Raw genomic sequence first — 13,877 nt, forward strand, 5'->3', positions numbered from 1 at the left:
ACCCGATGAGGATATCATTCATGACGACACGTGTGATACTGATGATGATGTTGCTTCAATTGACCATGGAGAAGAGACAGATGATCCAGACTATTAGTACTTTGTATGCATCCAAACATTGTTGTTTAATTATTCAATTATTAGTTGAATTATTCATGTATTTATTACTGTTCATTTAATTATTGTCCTTGAATTTGTACTAATTATTTAACTATTTATCGTTACAGGTGGTGAGACATGGCAGGCGGGGATAAGTTGAGGATAGCACCTGGGCAGCTACGGAGAACTTTGTTGCAGAGCTTTGCCGAGGAGCCCCGTGGGAGAGGCGTAGGAAAGAAGAGAGGCAGAGGACATGGTCGTGGGAGAGGGAGGCTGCATGATAGGAGCCAGTCGCCACCACCCTCGGCTACTTCTGTCTCGGCCACTTCACCCTTGCAGACAAGGGTGTCACCGGTGCGGGATCCTACCGTCTAGGAGCAGACACCGATGCAGGGTGCTGAGGCGGAGGCTGAGGCGGAGGGGGCTGAGGCGGAGGGTGCTGAGGCGGAGGGTGCTGAGGCGGAGGGTGCTGAGGCGGAGGCTGAGGCGAAGGGTGCTGAGGCGGAGGCGGCTGAGGCAGAGGCTGAGGGGGCTGCCAGCAAGTCGGTCTACCAACGTGGTATGACACGAGTTCCAGACTGATTGGACTTGCAGCACAGGCCGTTAATTAAGCAAGATGGCGAGAAGTAAGTTGATATATATTGTGTACCTTATATCATTATATTTCACCAAGTAGCTAATGTCTTTGCCTTATTATTATGTAGGGGGTGGGATTACCCGCAGAATACCCGGAATCCAAACTGCCTCCTTGGTGCTTTACTTAGGGAGCACTTCCCCGGGATAGTGCAGTTGCCCGGTGAGGGTATGGTTCCCAAGCCAGGACTCAAGTGGGAGCACTACCAAGCCGCTCTGCTCCCGGAAAACACACATGTCAATGGTGTTGTTTGCGTGAGCGTGGCCGACAAGGGGTTGGCTGATTTTTGGGTAACTATTATTTTACCCAATAAAAAGTATACAATGTTATATATTGTTATTTCCTTCCAAATCATTTCACTATTCATCTGTGCATCTATTTGGCATAATTGCAGAGTTACTTTAGGGTCGAGGAGGGGACGGAGGAGGCGGCCAAGAAGAACCTCGTGAAAGAGTGCAAGAGTTTATTGAATAACACGAGGCACGAGCTGCGTGTTCAGGCTGTTCGAGATTGGTACGGCAAGCAAGGGTATCCGAAGACAAAGACTGAATGTCGAAAGATTTTCCTTGATAAGACCGAGTACATGGAGGTATGTACATTCCAAAGATCAATTCTTAGGGCTAGTTAGGTCTATTTAGTTATAATACTTAGTTTCATTCTTCATTAACTTACATTCATAGGTGCCCCCGAGATGGTTGGCCGATAAGATGGATTGTTGGGAGATGATAGCGGACAAGTGGTGCACAGAGTCTTGGTTGAGCACCCACACTATGGCCAAGGACCGTCGTGCCCAATTGGTTGGTGTGCCACACCACCAAGGCAATGCCAACATCAAGCAATACGCCAAAAAATGGGTATGTGTGCCTTGTTTTGTTTCATCAATAATTCGTTCGTTCATGATTTTTGTTGTACTAATTCTTTGTCTTTTCGTGTAGGCCAAACACAATAACCAGCCCGAGCCTGAGGGATACGCCGCGCTTAGCATGGCCCATAAGGGCTCGTACAAGACGGCGAAGGCGTATTCTGAGGGGGACGGGCCGTCGGCGTACACAAGCCTGTCCGCCTACAACAAGATGACGTCTTATTCTGAGGTGGTCAAACAGCTGCGCGGGCCTGACTTTGACCCGAGCCAGAATCCTATCGATCCATAGGCGTTAATGATCTCTGGTGGCGGTAAGAGTCATGGCACGCTGGCCATGTGTGATGGCTTCGTCCCTATCACTGAGACTCTATCTCAGATCAAGTCGAGGCAAACGAGCTTCGCTCCTGCAATACGGCAACGCGCAAGGCCAGTTGATCTTGCCATCGAGGTTAGTTTTCTTCATTATTTCTTTCGTTCTTTTGTCCCTGGATGGATGATGAAAATTCCTTTTGAGGAGTGGTTGCAGGCCGCACTTATGAAGGAGAGGGAGGCCACTAGGCTCTTGTTGGAGGAGAGGGACCGGAATACGCAGAGATTGCTTGACGAGGAGAGGGCACAAAATAATGCCCATGCGAAGGCCATGCACGACTTCGTTGCTGTAAGTCAGTTGTGTGAGAAGCAAGGCTATGTGTGAGACGCAACAAGGCTATTTCTTTGACTCCTCGAAAACTAATTTGCAGGCTATGTGTGAGAAGCAAGGTTTTGCCGCCCCCTCCGCCGATGCCTTCTCCGGTGGGAACGGTGAGTTCCCTTTCAATGACCAACCTTGCACGGTCTTATACCATTGTCTGTCGCCGTGCTAACCACATATTTTAACTCTTGCCTTGTTGCAGCATCATTCAAGAGTTGAATCCCACAATCCCTTTACTTCTCGTGGTGAGAGCCCTAGCAACCCAGCGACCAACGGAGATGCAGCTTCTCCTTCGTTTCTTGGCATTCGGTAAGTTATTGCTCTCCTTCTTATTCTTCTTATTGTTTAGATCAACTTATTCTAGTTGATATTAGCCATGGTTTAGTTAGCTTAGTAAATTCTAGTTGATATTAGAGCTCAAAAATGAAATAATTAGTTTAGAAAGTTTTAAAAGAAACCAGAAGAGAAGAACAAACAAGAGATGAAGAAATAAGAGAAGAAGAAAGAGGAGAAAAAGATAACTTCTCTTCTTTCTTTTTCTCTATCTCCTTCTTCTTCTTCTTCCACTTCTTCCACTTCTTCCTGTTCTTCTTGTTCTTGTTCTTCTTCTTCTTCTTCTTCTTCCACTTCTTCTTCTAATTGCTTAGCTTAATTTAGATAACTTCTTTCTTATTGTATTCTTCTTCTAAATTCTTTCTCATTATGCAGATTTTGATAAAGCAGCATGGCATATGGATGGATGCTTGAGACTTTGTAATGCACTTGTGTAGTCCTAGATGAACTTTGTAATGCAATTGTATTTGTGGATGCACTTGTGATGCTTTGTAATACTTTGTGATCTTGTTTGCACTTTAATGACATACATTCGTGCTGTTTGCACTTGTGTTGTGCTGTTTGCACTTTGTGATGCACTTGTGGTACCGTTTAGGGGCAGATTCAATATATATATGTTGCTGTTTGTATCTATGTTTTGCAAATGCAGGGAATTAACAGAAAACAAATATGAAAAAAAAGCAGAGAGGGTCTTTGCCTACAGCTTACTGACGGCAAAGGCTTTGCCGTCGGTGGACTGATGGCAAAGAAGACACGTGGCAGCAGCCTGTGTATTCTGGCAACTCTGGGAATACCAAATTTTCGGCTTTGCCGTCAGCTGGGCTCCAGCTGTCGGCAAAGAGGCGGCCAAGGGGACCCAGGGGTAGGCTTTGCCGTCAGCTGGGCTCCAGCTGTCGGCAAAGAGGCGGCCAAGGGGACCCAGGGGTTTCGGCTTTGCCGTCAGCTCTGCTACGGCTATGGGCAAAGAGGGGAGGCTTTGCCGTCAGCTTTGCTACGGCTCTGGGCAAAGCCTGCCGTTAACCTTCTAACGGAGCTCGGCCTGCGCCGTTGCCACCACTGCTCTTTGCCGTCAGCCCGTGCCAGAAAGCTGATGGCAAAGTCTTTGCCGTCGGTCGAGCTCCGGCTGTCGGCAAAGAAGGTGATTGCCGATAAAATCTTGGCCGGTACCTTTGCCGAAAGCACACTGACAGCAAAGCCTTTGCCATCAGTTAAACTGTTCTTTGCCGTCAGCTCTGGCTGTCGGCAAACCAGCAGATTCCAGTAGTGAGGGGGGCCCACAAGCCCTGTAGCCGCCACCAGGGCGGCGGCTACCAGGCTTGTGGCCTCCCTGGCGCCCCCCTGACCTAGCTCCTTCGCCTATATATTCCCTAAAATACATAACAAATTGGGGAATCCACGAAAACACTTTTCCGCCGGTGCAAGCTTCCGTTTCCGTGAGATCTCATCTGGAGACCCTTCCTGGTGCCCTGCCGAAGGGGACTTTGGAGTTGGAGGGCTTCTACATCAACATCATCGCCTCTCCAATGACTCGTGAGTAGTTCACTTCAGACCTACGGGTCCGTAGTCAATAGCTAGATGGCTTCTTCTCTCTCTTGGATCTTCAATACAAAGTTCTCCATGATTTTCATGGAGATCTATCCGATGTAATCCTCTTTGGCAGTGTGTTTGTCGAGATCCTATGAATTGTGGATTTGTGATCAGATTATCTATGTTATATATTTGAGTCTTTGCTGATTTCTTATATGCATGATTTGATATCCTTGTAAGTCTCTCCGAGTCTTGGGTTTTGTTTGGACAACTAGATGATTCTTTCAATGGGAGAAGTGCTTGGTTTTGGGTTCATACCGTGTGGTGACCTTTCCCAGTGACAGAAGGGGCAGCAAGGCACGCATCATGTTGTTGCCATAAAGGGTAACAAGATGGGCTTTTATCGTAGATATGAGATTGTCCATCTACATCATGTCATCTTGCTTAAGGCGTTACTCTGTTCTTTTGGACTTAATACACTAGATGCATTCTGGATAGCGGTCGACGTGTGGAGTAATAGTAGTAGATGCATACTGGATAGCGGTCTACTTGTTTTGGACGTGATGCCTATAGATATAATCATTGCCTTAGATAACGTCACTACTTTGCGCGGTTCTATCAATTGCTCGACAGTAATTCGTTCACCCACCGTCTACTTGCTTTCATGAGAGAAGCCACTAGTGAACACTACGGTCCCCGGGTCTATTCGCACCTATCGTTTCCACTTTCGCTTTTACTTTGCTTTGTTTCTTTTTCCTTTTAGTTCTCACTTGGAAAGCAATCTATAAGGGATTGACAACCCCTTCATAGCGTTGGGTGCAAACTCTTTGTGTTTGTGCAGGTACTTGTGACAATCCTTCACTAGATCGATACCTTGGTTCTCAAAACTGAGGGAAATACTTACCGCCGCTGTGCTACATCACCCTTTCCGCTTTGAGGGAACACCAACGCAAGGCTCCAAGTGTTGGGGAGCGTCGAATGGGAAACAAAAATTTTCCTACGCGCACGAAGACCTATCATGGTGATGTCCATATATGAGAGGGGATTTCCCATCTACTTACCCTTGTAGATCGTACAGCAGAAGCATTAGTGAACGCGGTTGATGTAGTGGAACGTCCTCACGTCCCTCGATCCGCCCCGCGAACCGTCCCGCGATCTAGTGCCGAACGGATGGCACCTCCGCGTTCAGCACACGTACAGCTCGACGATGATCTCGGCCTTCTTGATACAACAAGAGAGACGGAGAGGTAGATGAGTTCTCCGGCAGCGTGACGGTGCTCCCGAGGCTGGTGGTGATCTAATCTCAGCAGGGCTCCGCCCGAGCTCCGCAGAAACGCGATCTAGAGGTAAGACCGTGGAGGTATGTGGTCGGGCTGCCGTGGCAAAGTTGTCTCAAATCAGCCCTAAAACCTCCGTATATATAGGTGGGAGAGGGGGGACCTTGCCTTGAGGCTCAAGGAGCCCCAAGGGGGTCGGCCGAGCCAAGGGGGGGAGTCCTCCCCTTCCAAACCAAATCCAACTAGGTTTGGAAGGTGGAGTCCTTCTCCCCTTTCCCACCTCCTCCTTTTTTTCTCTTTGATTTTCTTCCTATGGCGCATAGGGCTTTCTTGGGCTGTCCCACCAGCCCACTAAGGGCTGGTGCACCACCCCCAATGCCTATGGGCTTCCCTGGGGTGGGTTGCCCCCCCGGTGAACACCCGGAACCCATTCGTCATTCCGGGTAACTCTGAAAACCTTCCGGTAATCAAATGAGGTCAACCTATATATCAATCTTCGTTTCCGGACCATTCCGGAAACCCTCGTGACGTCCGTGATCTCATCCAGGACTCCGAACAACATTCGGCAACCAACCATATAACTCAAATACGCATAAAACAACGTCGAACCTTAAGTGTGCAGACCCTGCGGGTTCGAGAACTATGTAGACATGACCCGAGTGACTCCTCGGTTAATATCCAATAGCGGGACGTGGATGCCCATATTGGATCCCACATATTCTATGAAGATCTTACCGTTTGAACCTCAGTGCCAAGGATTCATATAATCCCGTATGTCATTCCCTTTGTCCTTCGGTATGTTACTTGCCCGAGATTCGATCGTCAGTATCCGCATACCTATTTCAATCTCGTTTACTGGCAAGTCTCTTTACTCGCTCCGTAATACAAGATCCCGCAACTTACACTAAGTCACATTGCTTGCAAGGCTTGTGTGTGATGCTGTATTACCGAGTGGGCCCCGAGAGACCTCTCCGTCACACGGAGTGAGAAATCCCAGTCTCGATCCATACTAACTCAACGAAAACCTTCAGAGATACCTGTAGAGCATCTTTATAGTCACCCAGTTACGTTGCGATGTTTGATACACACAAAGCATTCCTCCGGTGTCAGTGAGTTATATGATCGCATGGTCATAGGAACAAATACTTGACACGCAGAAAACAGTAGCAACAAAATGACATGATCAACATGCTACTTCTATTAGTTTGGGTCTAGTCCATCACATGATTCTCCTAATGATGTGATCCCGTTATCAAGTGATAACACTTGCCTATGGTCAGGAAACCTTGACCATCTTTGATCAACGAGCTAGTCAACTAGAGGCTTACTAGGGACAGTGTTTTGTCTATGTATCCACACATGCACTGTGTTTCCAATCAATACAATTATAGCATGGATAATAAACGATTATCATGAATAAAGAAATATAATAATAACTAATTTATTATTGCCTCTAGGGCATATTTCCAACACCAAGGCCACGGGGGAATCCTTTGCATTTTTGCCAAGGAAGTCCCTAAAGGTGTAGCCGTAGCAGAAGGATTCCTGGTGCCGTTGCTCAGGAGTATCACGACAAGAATAGTCTCCTCTCAGGACGCTTGTTTCTGGTGCCGTTGGAAGGTCTTTTGTTGCAGTAGCATCATCCTATGAGAACTGAACAAGATTCTCAAGGAGTTAGCACTGATGCACCTAGTCATCCTAGAAAGAATAAGAAAGATGATAGGAACTTGCACACTGACAACCCTGATGCTGGTACACCTGAGAGTCCAAACGATGCCTCTGTCTCTGATGCTGAAACACAATCTGGTGATGAACATGAGCCTAATGATAATATCAATAGTGATGTTCATGAAGATGCTCAACCTAGCAATCATAAGGATGTGGAGATTAAACCTGTTGATCTTGATAACCCACAGCCTAAGAATAGAAGATACAATAAGAATGACTTCACTTCTAGGAAGCATGGTAAAGAAAGTGAACCATGGGTTAAGAAACCCATGCCCTTTCCTCCCAAAAAATCCAAGAAAAAGGATGATGAGGACTTTGAGCGATTCGTTGAAATGATTAGACCTGTCTTTCCGCAAATGCGTTTGACAGATATGCTCAAAATCTCACCGTATGCTAAGTACATGAAAGATATTGTGACTAATAAGAGGAGGATACCTGAGGTTGAGATTTCCACCATGCTCACTAATTATACCTTCAAGGGTGGAACTCCTAAGAAACTAGGTGATCCCTGTGTGCCCACTATACCTTGCTCCATTAAAGGAAACTACGTTAGAACTGCTTTATGCGACCTTGGAGCCGGTGTTAGTGTTATGCCTCTCTCTCTTTATCGTAGAGTTGAACTGGATAAGTTGACACCCATTGAAATCTCTCTGCAAATGGCCGACAAATCAACTGCTTTCCCTATCGGCATTTGCGAGGATGTGCCTGTTGTGGTTGCTAATGTCACTATCTTAACAGACTTTGTTATCTTGGATATTCCCAAGGACGATGCCATGGCGGTCATCCTCGGAAGACCCTTTTCAAACACTACAGGGGATGTTATAGATTGAAACAAAGGCGATGTGACTTTCCATGTCAACGGTAATGAGCATACAGTGCACTTTCCGAAGAAACTATATCGAGTACATTGCATCAATGCTATCGAAAAACTTCATCGATTCTTATTGGGAGCTTTGAATGCCCTATACCTCCTGTCAAGATGAAGTATGATTTGCTTGTTGGGGACATACACATCCCCATTGAGGTGACCTAGTGAATATTCGAAAATTCTCCGTTCTCTTTTGTGATTCGAAAAGGTTTGTCGAGGAGACTCGATCAACCTCATTGACGGATTTCTTTTGATGACCATGAGATGGATGAATCGAGGAGTCACAAACCTCTGTTCCAAGCTTTCACCTTCAATTTCTTAGAAGAAAAATGATAGGTTTAGTTTAGTTTTACCTGTTTTCTGTTTTAGCGTCCGGTAGAAAAGAACCTCGAAAATAAAATTTCTCCGAACGCCCTGAAAATCAAGTATGATTTTTTTGGAATTTTTGAAAAATACTGAGATGAAGAGCTAGTCTGGGGGCTACACTAGTGGGCCACAAGCCCTGGAGGCGCGGGCACCCCCCTGGCCGCGCCTACTTGGCTTGTGTTTGGGAACGTCGCGTGGGAAACAATTTTTTTCCTAAGCACACTCAATACCTATCATGGTGATGTTCATCTATGAGAGCAGATTTCCGATCTACCTACCCGTGTAGATCGCACAGCAGAAGCGTTAAGAAACGTGGTTGATCTAGTGGAGCATCTTCCCGTCCCTCGATCCGCCCCACGAACCGTCCCCCGATCCGTCCCATGATCAGTCCCGCGATCCGTCCCACGAACCGTCTCGCGATCCATCTCACGATCCGTTCCGATCTAGTGCCGAACGGACGACACCTCCGCGTTCAGCACACGCACAGCTCGACGATGATCTCGGCCTTCTTGATCCAGCAAGAGAGACGGAGAGGTAGATGAATTCTACGGCAGCGTGACGGCGCTCCAGAGGTTGGTGGTGATCTATCTCAGCAGGGCTCCGCCCGAGCTCCGCAGAAATACGATCTAGAGGGAAAACCGTGGAGGTATGTGGTCGGGCTGCCATGGCAAATTTTGTCAAATCAGCCCTAATACCCCAGTATATATAGGAGGGAGGGGGAGGAACTTTCCTTGAGGCTCAAGAGAGCCCCAAGGGGTCGGCCGGAGCAAGGGTGGGAGTCCTCCCCTTCCAATCCTAGTCCATGTAGGATTGGAAGGTGGAGTCCTTCTCCACTTTCCCACTTCCCCCTTTTTTCTTTTTCTCTTTGATTTCTTTATCTTCTGCGCAAGGGACCTCTTGGGCTTGCCCACCAGCCCACTAAGGGCTGGTGTGCCCCCACAAAACCTTTGGGCGTCTTCCCGGGTGGGTTGGCCCCTCCCGGTAGAACTCTGGAACCCATTCATCATTCCCGGTACATTCCCGGTAATGCCCGAAAACCTTACTGTAACCAAATGAGAAAAACCTATATATCAATCTTCGTCTCCGGACCATTTCGGAAACCCTCGTGACGTCTGTGATCCCATCCGGGACTCCGGACAACATTCAGTAACCAACCATATAATTCCAATATGCATAAAACATCGTCGAACCTTAAGTGTGTAGACCCTGCGGGTTCGAGAACTATGTAGACATGACCCAAGAGACTCCTCGGTCAATATCCAATAGTGGGACCTGGATGCCCTTATTGGATCCTACATATTCTCCAAAGATATTATCGGTTGAACCTCAGTGCCCAGTCTTGATCCATACTAACTCAACAGACAGCTTTTGAGATACCTGTAGAGCATCGTTATAGTCACCCAGTTACGTTGTGACGTTTGATACACACAAGGAATTCCTCCGGTGCCAGTGAGTTATATGATCTCATGGTCATAGGAACAAATACTTGACACGCAGAAAACTATAGCAATAAAACAAGAAGATCAATATTCTACGTTCATAGTTTTGGTCTTGTCCATCACATGATTGTCCTAATGATGTGATCCCGTTATCAAGTAACAACACTTGCCTATGGTCAGGAAACCATGACCACCCTTGATCAACGAGCTAGTCAACTAGAGGCTTACTAGGGATAGTGTTTTGTCTATGTATCCACACAAGTATTGTGTTTCCAATCAATACAATTATAGCATGGATAATAAACGATTATCATGAACAAATAAATATAATAATAACTAATTTATTATTGCCTCTAGGGCATATTTTCAACAGTCTCCCACTTGCACTAGAGTCAATGATCTAGTCCACATCACTATGTGATTCTAACGAATCCAACACCCTTATAGTTCTGGGGTTTCATCACGTCTTTCTTGTGAGAGAGGTTTTAGTCGACGGTTCTGAATCCTTTCAGATCCGAGTGATCTTTACAAATCTTTATGTCATCTTATAGATGCTGCTACTACGTGTTATTCGGAAATACTCCAAATATCTACTCTACTATACGAATCCGTTTCACTACTCATAGTTATTCGGATTAGTGTCAAAGCTTGCATCGACGTAACCCTTTACGACAAACTCTTTAACCACCTCCATAATCGAGAAAAATTCCTTAGTCCATTTAGTTACTAAGGATAACCTTGACCGCTGATCAGTGATTCAATCCTGGATCACTCTCTGTACCTCTTAATAGACTTGCTGCAAGGCACACATCAGGTGCGGTACTCAGCATGGCATACTTTAGAGTCTACTTCCAAGGCATAGAAGACGACCTTCATCTATTCTCTTTATTCTGCCGTGGTCGGGTTTTGAGTCTTACTCAAATTCACACCTTACAACACAGTCAAGAACTCCTTCTTTGCTGATCTATTTTGAACTCCTTCAAAAACTTGTCAAGGCATGCATTTTGTTGAAACTTCTATTAAGTGTTTCGATCTATCTCCATAGATCTTGATGCTCAATGTTCAAGTAGTTCAATGCAGGTATTCCTTTGAAAAACTCCTTTCAAACAACCTTTTATGCTTCACAGAAATTCTACATTACTTTTGATCAACAATATGTGAACCACATATTCTTATCAAAAATTCTATAGTGCTCCCACTCACTTCTTTGGAAATACAAGTTTCTCATAAACCTTGTACAAATCCAAAATCTTTGATCATCTCATCAAAGTGTATATTCCAACTCCGAGATGCTTGCACCAGTCCATTGAAGGATCGCTGGAGCTTGCATACTTGTTAGTATCCTTAGGATCGACAAAACATTCTGATTGTATCACATACAATCTTTCCTCAAGGTAACTGTCGAGGAAACAATGTTTGGACTTCCTATGTGCAATATTTCAGAAATAATGCAGCAACTACTAACATAATTCCAACAGACTTTTAGCATCGCTACGAGTGAGAAAATCACATCATAGTCAACTCTTTGATCTTGTCGAAAAACATCTTTGCGACAAGTCGAGCTTTTCTTAATAGTGACTTATCACCATCATCGCCTGTCTTCCTTTTAAAGATCCATCTTTACTTAATAGTCTTACTACCATCAAGCAGTTCTTACAAAGTCTACACTTTGTTTTATACATGGATTCTCTCTCGGATTTCATGGCCTCCAGCCATTTGTCGGAATCCGGGACCACCATTGCTTCTCCATAACTCGTAGGTTCATTGTCGTTCAACAACATGACCTCCAAGACAGGGTTACCGTACCACTCTGTAGTGGTATGCGACCTTGTCGACCTACGAGGTCCGTAGTAACTTGATCTGATGCTCAATGATCACCATCATCAGCTTCCACTTCAATTGGTGTAGGCGCCACAGGAACAACTTCATGCGCCCTGCTACACACTAGTTGAAGTGATGGTTCAATAACCTCATCAAGTTCTATCACCCTCCCACTCAATTATTTCGAGAGAAACCTTTCCTCGAGAAAGGACCCATTTTTAGAAACAAACACTTTGCTTCCGGATCTGAGATAGGAGATGTACCCAGCTGTTTTGGATATCCTATGAAGATGCATTTATCCACTTTGGGTTCGAGCTTATTAGACTGAAACTTTTTCACATAAGTGTCGCAGCCCCAAACTTTCAAGAAATGACAGCTTATATTTCTCTAAACCTCAGTCTATACTGTGTCATCTCAACGGAATTACGCGGTGCCCTATTTACAGTGAATGCGGTTGTCTCTAATGCATAACCCATAAATGATTGCGATAATGCGATAAGAGACATCATAGTATGCACCATATCAAATAGGTTGCGGCTATGACGTTTGGACACACCATCACACCACGGTGTTCTTGGTGGTATGAATCGCGAAACAACTTCCACATTGTCTTAACTGTGTACCAAAACTCGCAACTCAGATATTCATTTCTATGATCATATCGTAGACAGTTTATCCTCTTGTTACGACGAACTTCACTCTGAAACAGAATTGAACTTTTCAATATTTCAGACTTTGTGATTCATTAAGTAAATACTCCTGCATCTACTCAAATCATCATTGAAGTAAGAACATAATGATATCCACTGCGTGCCTCAGCACTCATTGGACTGCATACATCAAAATGTATTACTTCCAACAAGTTACTATCTTGTTTCATCTCAATGAAAACAAGGCCTTGCTCATGTGGTATGATATGCATGTCACAAGTGATTCAAAATAAAGTGAGGATAAAGATCCATTAGCATGGAGCCTCTTCATGCAATTTATACCAACATGACTCAAGCGGCAGTGCCACAAGTAAGTGGTACTATCATCATTACCCTGTATCTTTTGGCACCAATATCATGAACATGTGTAACACTACGATCGGGATTCAATAAACCATTTGAAGGTGATTATTCAAGCAAATAGAATAACCATTATTTTCTTTAAATGAATAATCGTATTGCAATAAACACGATCCAATCATGTTCATGCTTAACGCAAGCACCAAACAACAATTATTTAGGTTTAACACCAATCCCGATGGTAGAGGGAGCGTGCGACGTTTGATCTTATCAACCTTGGAAACACTTCCAACACGTATCGTCACCTTGCCTTTAGCTAGTCTCCATTTATTCCGTAGCTTTTATTTCGTGTTACTAGTCACTTAGCAACCGAACCGGTATCCAATACCCTCGCGCTACTAGGAGTACTAGTAAAGTACACATCAACATCATGTATATCCAATATACTTCTTTCGACTTTGCCAGCCTTCTTATCTACCAAGCATCTAGGGTAGCTCCGCCTCAGTGACCGTTCCCCTCATAACAGAAGCACTTAGTCTCGGGTTTGGGTTTAATCTTGGGTCTCTTCATTAGTGCAGCAACTGTTTTGCCGTTTCACGAAGTATCCTTTCTAGCCCTTGCCTTTCTTGAAACTTAGTGGTTTTACTAACCATCAGCTATTGATGCTCTTTCTTGATTTCTACTTTCGCAGTGTCAAACATCGCGAACCACTCAAGGATCATTGTATCTATCCTTGATATGTTATAGTTCATCATCAAGCTCTCACAGTTGGGTGGCAGTGAGTTTGGAGAACCATCACTATCTTATGTGAAATATTAACTCCCACTTGATTAAAGCGATTGTCGTACTCAGACAATCTGAGCACACGCTCTATATTGAGCTTTTCTCCTTTACTTCGTGGACAAAGAATCTTGTCGGAGGTCTCATACCTCTTAACAAGGGCACAAGCATGAAATCACAATTTCTTCTCTTTAGAACATCTCTTATGTTCCATGACGTTTCAAAACGTCTTCGGCGCCTTGATTCTAAGCCATTAAGTATTTTGCACTGAACTATCGCGTAGTCATCAGAAACGTGTATGTTGGATGTTCACAACATCCATAGATGACGCTCGAGGTGCAGCACACCGAGTGGTGCATTAAGGACATAAGCCTTCTGTGCAGCAACGAGGACAATCCTCAGTTTTACAGACTCAGTCCGCAAAGTTTGCTACTATCAACTT

Source organism: Hordeum vulgare, chromosome 6H, assembly GCF_904849725.1.
Source record: "Hordeum vulgare subsp. vulgare chromosome 6H, MorexV3_pseudomolecules_assembly, whole genome shotgun sequence".
NCBI lineage: Eukaryota > Viridiplantae > Streptophyta > Magnoliopsida > Poales > Poaceae > Hordeum > Hordeum vulgare.